This window comes from Triticum aestivum, chromosome 6D (assembly GCF_018294505.1).
Source record: "Triticum aestivum cultivar Chinese Spring chromosome 6D, IWGSC CS RefSeq v2.1, whole genome shotgun sequence".
Taxonomy (NCBI): Eukaryota; Viridiplantae; Streptophyta; class Magnoliopsida; order Poales; family Poaceae; genus Triticum; species Triticum aestivum.
The window spans coordinates 476,158,910-476,168,793 of NC_057811.1; positions in this window are offsets into that span (position 1 = coordinate 476,158,910).

Here is a 9,884-nt window from a genome sequence, read left to right on the forward strand (position 1 = left end):
GTTCACTTCAACCTCGCTAGCTTCCCAGTTATTTATATATGAAGTAAGTCAAAATACATGATCACATAGAGCTTACAGTAATCACTAATGAGTAGAAAGAGTACACAATCGTAGTTTATAGTACATCTAAAGAAATTTTTCTGCAAATGTTTAGAGCAACATCCAAATTGTGATGATGGTGTCGTATCAAACTTATAGAGGACTTACAGGCTCCCCTTAGTTGCATTAGCCATTGTAACTCCATGGAGCTAGCGCTTCTCATGACTCATATTATAGCACTTGTTATCATTTTTCAACAATGGTGGAGCGATTGAGCGGTGGATTTAAAATATTTTGTTGAAGAGTTGTGTCTCCGACCATGGTGTGCTCACCAATCTTAACCCCCACATTTTTGGGTGTACTACTCATACAACTCAAAACATACGAGGCTAGTCCAACTCTCCAAGATGTTGTCTTCTACTATATCATTATTGGAGATATGGAGGAGGTTTAGTTTTTTTATCAAAGCTTTTTTATTGATTTGTATCTATTTTTTTTATATTGTGTAGTAAATCAACAATTACATATCATTGTTCTAAAAGGAAAAAAGAAGAATGGCTCGATATGGTATTTTATGTAGTTATCCCATGATTCTGTGTTAGAGGGGTTTCAAATTTGATTTGGATAGATCAAGAGGTGTTGCAAAGACCAAGTCTCCAATGCAGAATGTCACGGATGAGAGTACGTACATGGAATTATACAAATTTAGGCCCTCGACATTGGAGATAATACCATACTCCTGTGTAGTGATCTTGCTCTTGGCATAGGTACAATGTGAGAGAGTTCAACCCTCAGCCCGATGCCCCCCTCCCAGATTATATAGAGTGCGCTAGGAGGGGGTGCCATAACTGGCTGGTATTAAAGCTATTAACGGTCACATGCATGACCGACTATATGTTGCACTTATTACTTGTGACTGTCGTATTTAACTAGATTATACCAACTTTGTGTAACGGTGGTAATGAATCCATCATGGGGGTCTTGGTATCCTACGGCACACCCGACCGTAAGATTTCCAACTGCTGCTGCCTTGGTGACTACAATTGTTGGGTCTTATCCATCAGGGGTGGAGGATCTGATTGTTGGGCTATGGATCCTGTTGGGGATATTACTACTGGGTATAAACCGTCCAGGAGAGGCCGGGTTACCCCCAAGATGAGTTATTTATATTTGAAGCCCATGAAGACAAGGATCCATTGTCCGCTTTAACCCCTTTAAGTTAACCCGTTGCTATGGCTCCACTACTAAGTCCTTTCGCTAGGACATCTGCCGTGACAAAACCACGACAGTTGGCGCCCACCGTGGGGCCATCGCACGATGGTTTCGAGTTCTTAGAGGGCAGCTGCGAAGGGCTCAAGGGATATGCTGTGGGCCGGATGACCAAGAGTCGTCGTGGCAAGCTCTACATCGACGACGCAGGCTGGGGCCCCGAGGCCGGCTCAATTGAGTACGGGTACCGGGTCCCCTTCGGCGGCATTCACGTGTTCATTGGCAAGATTGGCGAACCGGGCCCTGAGCCGGACATCTGCATCGACATCGTCGAAACGGCTCAGCGTGCGAGATCTGCCCGGGTTAAGCCTGCCATGAAGCGTGCCTTCGTGGGACTCATCCACGGAGTGGAATCTGAGGATAGATCGGAATCTGGTGGTGAAACCGTCATTTACTCCGGCGACGAGTCATCTACTAGAGAGACCGAGTCATTGTATCAGTTGCAGGATGGCCGGTTCGGGGGCTGCTCCGATGGCGACAGTATTCCGGACCCCTTTGATCCGCCAAACCGAGTTGCGACCTTCATGGATGGTACACAGTCAGCGCCGCAATCTTCGACCGCCGCAGCGATGATCTCCGGTTCAGCAGCGGCGACAGCGGCTTGGGCAGGAGGCCCCGTGCCACCGCCGGTTCAGGTTTTGTCTGATTTATTCGACACCTTGGCAGCACTGCTAGCGGCCGAAGTCAGCCCGGCGAATCAAGACCAGCACAATGCAGAAGTGGCGAAGGTGAAGGATCAGATAGCACAAGCCAAGGTGGACCTGGTCGCTGAAAACGCCAGGATGACGGCAAGGCAGGTCGAGTTAGATGCAGAGTCTTATCGGCTTATGTTGGATCAGAACGCATCGACTGACGTAATGAGGAGAAGGTACCGATCTCACCTGCCTCCGGGTTACGAAGCCAGGAATCTTTTCAACACGCCAGGAGCAGGAACCAGCAACCAACCAGTGGTAAACCGGGTCGAAGCGCGTGGAACGGGGACGCCGGTTTAGCCGCGCGCAATGGATCCCCCTCCTCTTGGCGGCTGGGTTTAGCATTGAAGTATTTCATCCTGAGTGGCTGGCTAATCCGGTGCTGGTACTTAAGAAGAACGGCACTTGGCGTATGTGTGTGGACTACACAGATTTAAACAAGGCTTGTCCAACGAATCCTGTTGCCCTCCCTCGTATTGATCAAATCATTGATGCTACGGCGGGTTGCGAGCGTTTGAGTTTTCTGGATGCTTATTCTGGTTACCATCAGATCAAAATGGCAGTTAAGGACCAGGAGAAGACAGCTTTCATAACTCCCTTTGGAGCCTTCTGCTATGTATCTATGCCTTTTGGGCTCAAGAGTGCCCAGGCGACTTATCAGCGCTGTGTGCAGAATCGTCTTCATAATCAGATCGGTCGCAATGTTCATGCTTATGTGGATGATATTGTGGTGAAATCCAGAAAGGAGGAGACATTGATCGATGACTTGAAGGAGACCTTTGATAACCTCCGGGTTTATAAAATGATGCTTAATCCGGCCAAGTGTGTCTTTGGTGTACCAGCAGGCAAGCTCTTGGGCTTTCTGGTGTCTAACAGGGGCATTGAAGCTAATCCGGAGAAAATCAAGGCTATAACTTCTTTGGCTAAACTGAAGTGTATCAATGATGTTCAACGCCTGGCAGGCCGGATTGCCGCCTTGAGCCAGTTTATCAGTCGCCTTGGTGAGAAGGCCATCCCTTTATATTAGATGCTGAAGAAGATGTATGACTTCGTCTGGAGTGATGCCGCCAATGAAGCATTTGAGGACTTAAAGCGGCAGCTGGCTAATCCGCCGGTCCTTGCTGCTCCTGTTGATAAAGAGTTGATAACCCACAAGTATAGGGGATCGCAACAGTTTTCGAGGGTAGAGTATTCAATCCAAATTTATTGATTCGACACAAGGGGAGCCAAAGAATATTCTCAAGTATTAGCAGTTGATTTGTCAATTCAACCACACCTGGATAACTTAGTATCTGCAGCAAAGTATTTAGTAGCAAAGTAATATGGAAGTAACGGTAACGGTAGCAAAAGTAATATTTTTGGGTTTTGTAGTGATTGTAACAGTAGCAACGGAAAAGTAAATAAGCGGAGAACAATATATGAAAAGCTCGTAGGCATTGGATCGGTGATGGAGAATTATGGCGGATGCGGTTCATCATGTAACAATCATAGCATAGGGTGACACAGAACTAGCTCCAATTCATCAATGTAATGTAGGCATGTATTCCAAATATAGTCATACGTGCTTATGGAAAAGAACTTGCATGACATCTTTTGTCCTACCCTCCCGTGGCAGCGGGGTCCTTATGGAAACTAAGGGATATTAAGGTCTCCTTTTAATAGAGTACCAGAACAAAGCATTAACACATAGTGAATACATGAACTCCTCAAACTATGGTCATCACCGGGAGTGGTCCCGATTATTGTCACTTCGGGTTGCCGGATCATAACACATAGTAGGTGACTATAGACTTGCAAGATAGGATCAAGAACTCACATATATTCATGAAAACATAATAGGTTCAGATCTGAAATCATGGCACTCGGGCCCTAGTGAAAATCATTAAGTATAGCAAAGTCATAGCAACATCAATCTCAGAACATAGTGGATACTAGTGATCAAACCCTAACAAAACTAACTCGATTACATGATAAATCTCATCCAACCCATCACCGTCCAGCAAGCCTACGATGGAATTACTCACGCACGGCGGTGAGCATCATGAAATTGGTGATAGAGGATGGTTGATGATGACGACGGCGACGGATTCCCCTCTCCGGAGCCCCGAACGGACTCCAGATCAGCCCTCCCGAGAGGTTTTAGGGCTTGGCGGCGGCTCCGTATCGTAAAACGCGATGAATCCTTCTCTCCGATTTTTTTCTCCCCGAACACGAATATATGGAGTTAGAGTTGAGGTCGGTGGAGCGTTAGGGGGCCCACGAGGCAGGGGGCGCGCCCAGGGGGGCAGGCGCGCCCCCACCCTCGTGGACAGGTGGAGGCCCCCCTGACGTGGATTCTTCTTCCAGTATTTTTAATATTTTCCAAACATAAGTTCCGTGGAGTTTCAGGTCATTCCGAGAACTTTTGTTTCTGCACATAAATAACACCATGGCAATTCTGCTGAAAACAACGTTAGTCCGGGTTAGTTCCATTCAAATCATGCAAGTTAGAGTCCAAAACAAGGGCAAAAGTGTTTGGAAAAGTAGATACGAGGGAGACGTATCAACTCCCCCAAGCTTAAACCTTTGCTTGTCCTCAAGCAATTCAGTTGATGAACTGAAAGTGATAAAGAAAAACTTTTACAAACTCTGTTGCTCTTGTTGTTGTAAATATGTAAAGCCATCATTCAAGTTTTCAGCAAGGATTATAACTAACCATATTCGCAATAACACTTAGGTCTCATGTTTACTCATGTCAATGGCATAATCAACTAGCGAGCAATAATAATAAATGTCGGATGACAACACTTTGTCAAAACAATCATGATATGATATAACAAGATGGTATCTCGCTAGCCCTTTCTGAGACCGCAAAACATAAATGCAGAGCACCTTTAAAGATCAAGGACTGACTAGACATTGTAATTCATGGTAAAAGAGATCTAGTCATACCCAATATAAACTAATAGTAATGGATGCAAATGACAGCAGTGCTCTCCAGCTAGTGCTTTTTAATAAGAGGATAATGACTCAACATGAAAATAAATAGATAGGCGCTTCGCAGAGGGAAGCAAGGATTTGTAGAGGTGCCAGAGCTCGATTTTGAAATAGAGATAAATAATATTTTGAGCGGCATACTTTCATTGTCAACATAACAACCAAGAGATGGCGATATCTTCCATTCTACACACATTATAGGCGGTTCCCAAACAGAATGGTAAAGTTTATACTCCCCCTCCACCAACAAGCATCAATCCATGGCTTGCTCGAAACAACGAGTGCCTCCAACTAGCAACAGTCCCAGGGGGAGTTTTGTTTGCAATTATTTTGATTTAGGTTGCATAAAGCATGGGACTAGGCATCCCGGTGACCAGCCATTTTCTCGTGAGTGAGGAGCGGAGTCCACTCCTCTTGAGAATAACCCGCCTAACATGGAAGATAAGGACAACCCTAGTTGATACATGAGCTATTCGAGCATACAAAACATAATTTCATTTGAAGGCTTAGAGTTTGGCACATACAAATTTACTTGGAACGCCAGGTAGATACCGCATATAGGAAGGTATAGTGGACTCATATGGAATAACTTTGGGTTTTAAGGGATTGGATGCACAAGCAGTATTCCCGCTTAGTACAAGTGAAGGCTAGCAGAAGACTGGGAAGCGACCAACTAGAGAGCGACAACAGTCATGAACATGCATTAAAATTAATAAACACTGAGTACAAGCATGAGTAGGATATAATCCACCATGAACATAAATATCGTGAAGGCTATGTTGATTTGTTTCAACTACATGCGTGAACATGTGCCAAGTCGAGTCACTTAAATCATTCAGAGGATACCACCCCACTATACCACATCACAACCATTTTAATAGCATGTTGGTACGCAAGGTAAACCATTATAACTCATAGCTAATCAAGCATGGCATGGGCAACTATAATCTCTAATTGTCATTGCAAACATGTTTATTCATAATAGGCTGAATCAGGAACGATGAACTAATCATATTTACAAAAACAAGAGAGGTCGAGTTCATACCAGCTTCTCTCATCTCGACCAGTCCATCATATATCGTCATAATTGCCTTTCACTTGCACGACCGAACGATGTGAATAATAATAAGAGTGCACGTGCGTTGGACTAAGCTGGAATCTGCAAGCATTCAATAAACAGGAGAAGACAAGGCAAAATGGGCTCTTGGTTAAATCAACAATAATGCATATAAGAGCCACTTTAACAATTTAATCATGGTCTTCTCCTATCGACCCCCAAAGAAAAGAAAAGAAATAAAACTATTTACACGGGAAAGCTCCCAACAAGCAAAAGAAGAATGGGCAATCTTTTTGGGTTTTCTTTTCAATTACTACTACAGCAAGAAAAGTAAGCTAACTAAAAGCTACAACTAATTTTTTTGTTGTTTTTTTCTTAAGATTTATTAAACACACAAGAAAGCAGCATAAAAAGAAAATAAACTAGCATGGATATTACAGTGAAAAAGTATGAGCACCGACATCTAGCAATGAGTGTGTGAACATAAATGTAATGTCGGTGGGAAATACGTACTCCCCCAAGCTTAGGCTTTTGGCCTAAGTTGGTTTATTGCCATGGATGGCCTGGCGGATATCCATAGTTGTAGTTGGGGTCGTACTGAGATGCAGCGGCTATTGCATCGTGGGCTGCAGCTTGGAGGCGAGCTGCCCTCGTCCTCCTTTCGTACTCATTTGCCTCCTCCCTGGTTATAAAATGTCTCCCCTTTGCCTGAAAGTCAAAGAGAGTAGGGGCAGGGAGAACAATATTGATGGCGTGACGCCTGTCAAAGATTAGTCGGTACTGGAGAGGTGGTTCATTCCTCTCGACAACCTGATGGTGAACCATAGCACTAAAGTCTAGATAAGTAGGAGGCCATTCAATATCATCATCGCGTATGGTTACACCAAGAAAATCAGCTATACGGGTTGCATAAATTCCACCAAAGAAATCTCTTAAATCTATTATGATGCAACCTACGTGCAACAATGGCTCCCAGATTATAAGATTTATCTCCTAACACAGCACTCCTAAGAATACTGAGGTCAGGGACACACATGTGACATGCTTCATCCTTACCATTTATGCACCTACCAATGAAGAGAGCAAAATAATGTATAGCAGGAAAATGAATGCTCCCTATGGTAGCTTGTGTTATATCTCTAGATCCCCCCACAGTTATACTAGCAAGAAATTCTCTAAACTCAGATTTGCGAGGTTCACTAGTACTACCCCATTGTGGAAGTTTGCAAGCAGTGGTAAAATCCTCTAAGTCCATACTATAAGAATTTTCATAGAGATCAAACAGGACAGTTTGAGAATTGCGTGAAGATGAATATTCAAACCTCCTCACAAATGAACTGGTGAGATAGTGATACTGGCGACACTTTTCTGCCTCGAAGCTCACAAGATCAGCGTTACGCAAATACGCGTTAAATTCTTCCTTGATTCCCGCTCGATCCATAAAGTCTTCAGTGTTGGGGATCGTAGCAGAATTTTAGAATTTTCTACGCATCACCAAGATCAATCTATGGAGTTATCTAGCAACGAGAGAGAGGAGTGCATCTACATACCCTTGTAGATCGCGAGCGGAAGCGTTCAAGTGAACGGGTTGATGGAGTCGTACTCGTCGTGATCCAAATCACCGATGACCGAGCGCCGAACGGACGGCACCTCCGCGTTCAACACACGTACGGAGCAGCGATGTCTCCTCCTTCTTGATCCAGCAAGGGGGAAGGAGAGGTTGATGGAGATCCAGTAGCACGACGGCGTGGTGGTGGAAGTAGCGGGGATCCCGGCAGGGCTTCGCCAAGCGCAAGCCGGAGGGAGAGGTGTCACGGGAGGGAGAGGGAGGCGCCAGGGGCTAGGGTACTGCTGCCCTCCCTCCCCCCCACTATATATAGGCCCCCTGGGGGGCGCCGGCCCTGGGGATCCCATCTACATGGGGGGAGGGGGCGGCGGCCAAGGGGGGAAACTTGCCCCCATGCCAGGTGGGGCACCCCCATCCCCAGGGTTTCCAACCCTAGGCGCAGGGGGAGGCCCATGGGGGGCGCACCAGCCCACCAGGGGCTGGTTCCCCTCCCACTTCAGCCCATGGGGCCCTCCGGGATAGGTGGCCCCACCCGGTGGACCCCCGGGACCCTTCCGGTGGTCCCGGTACAATACCGATAACCCCCGAAACTTTCCCGGTGGCCGAAACTGGACTTCCTACATATAATTCTTCACCTCCGGACCATTCCGGAACTCCTCGTGACGTCCGGGATCTCATCCGGGACTCCGAACAACTTTCGGGTTTCCGCATACTAATATCTCTACAACCCTAGCGTCACCGAACCTTAAGTGCGTAGACCCTACGGGTTCGGGAGACATGCAGACATGACCGAGACGACTCTCCGGTCAATAACCAACAGCGGGATCTGGATACCCATGTTGGCTCCCACATGTTCCTCGATGATCTCATCGGATGAACCACGATGTCGAGGATTCAATCAATCCCGTATACAATTCCCTTTGTCAATCGGTATGTTACTTGCCCGAGATTCGATCGTCGGTATCCCAATACCTTGTTCAATCTCGTTACCGGCAAGTCACTTTACTCGTACCGTAATGCATGATCCCGTGACCAAACACTTGGTCACATTGAGCTCATTATGATGATGCATTACCGAGTGGGCCCAGAGATACCTCTCCGTTATACGGAGTGACAAGTCCCAGTCTCGATCTGTGTCAACCCAACAGACACTTTCAGAGATACCTGTAGTGTACCTTTATAGTCACCCAGTTACGTTGTGACGTTTGATACACCCAAAGCACTCCTACGGTAACCGGGAGTTACACGATCTCATGGTCTAAGGAAATGATACTTGACATTGGAAAAGCTCTAGCAAAACGAACTACACGATCTTTGTGCTATGCTTAGGATTGGGTCTTGTCCATCACATCATTCTCCTAATGATGTGATCCCGTTATCAATGACATCCAATGTCCATAGTCAGGAAACCATGACTATCTGTTGATCAACGACCTAGTCAACTAGAGGCTTACTAGGGACATGTTGTGGTCTATGTATTCACACATGCATTACGATTTCTGGATAACACAATTATAGCATGAACAATAGACAATTATCATGAACAAAGAAATATAATAATAACCATTTTATTATTGCCTCTAGGGCATATTTCCAACAGTCTCCCACTTGAACTAGAGTCAATAATCTAGTTACATTGTGATGAATCGTACACCCATAGAGTTCTGGTGTTGATCATGTTTTGCTCTAGGGAGAGGTTTAGTCAACGGATCTGCTACATTCAGGTCCGTATGTACTTTACAAATTTCTATGTCTCCATTTTGAACACTTTCACGAATGGAGTTGAAGCTACGCTTGATATGCCTGGTCTTCCTGTGAAACCTGGGCTCCTTGGCAAGAGCAATAGCTCCAGTGTTGTCACAGAAGAGAGTCATCGGGCCCGACGCATTGGGAATCACCCCTAGGTCGGTAATGAACTCCTTCATCCAGACTGCTTCTTGTGCTGCCTCTGAGGCCGCCATGTACTCCGCTTCACATGTAGATCCCGCCACGACGCTTTGCTTGCAACTGCACCAGCTTACTGCCCCTCCATTCAAAATATACACGTATCCGGTTTGTGACTTAGAGTCATCCAGATCTGTGTCGAAGCTAGCATCGACGTAACCCTTTACGACGAGCTCTTCGTCACCTCCATATACGAGAAACATATCCTTAGTCCTTTTCAGGTACTTCAGGATATTCTTGACCGTTGTCCAGTGTTCCATGCCGGGATTACTTTGGTACCTTCCTACCAAACTTACGGCAAGGTTTACATCAGGTCTGGTACACAGCATGGCATACATAA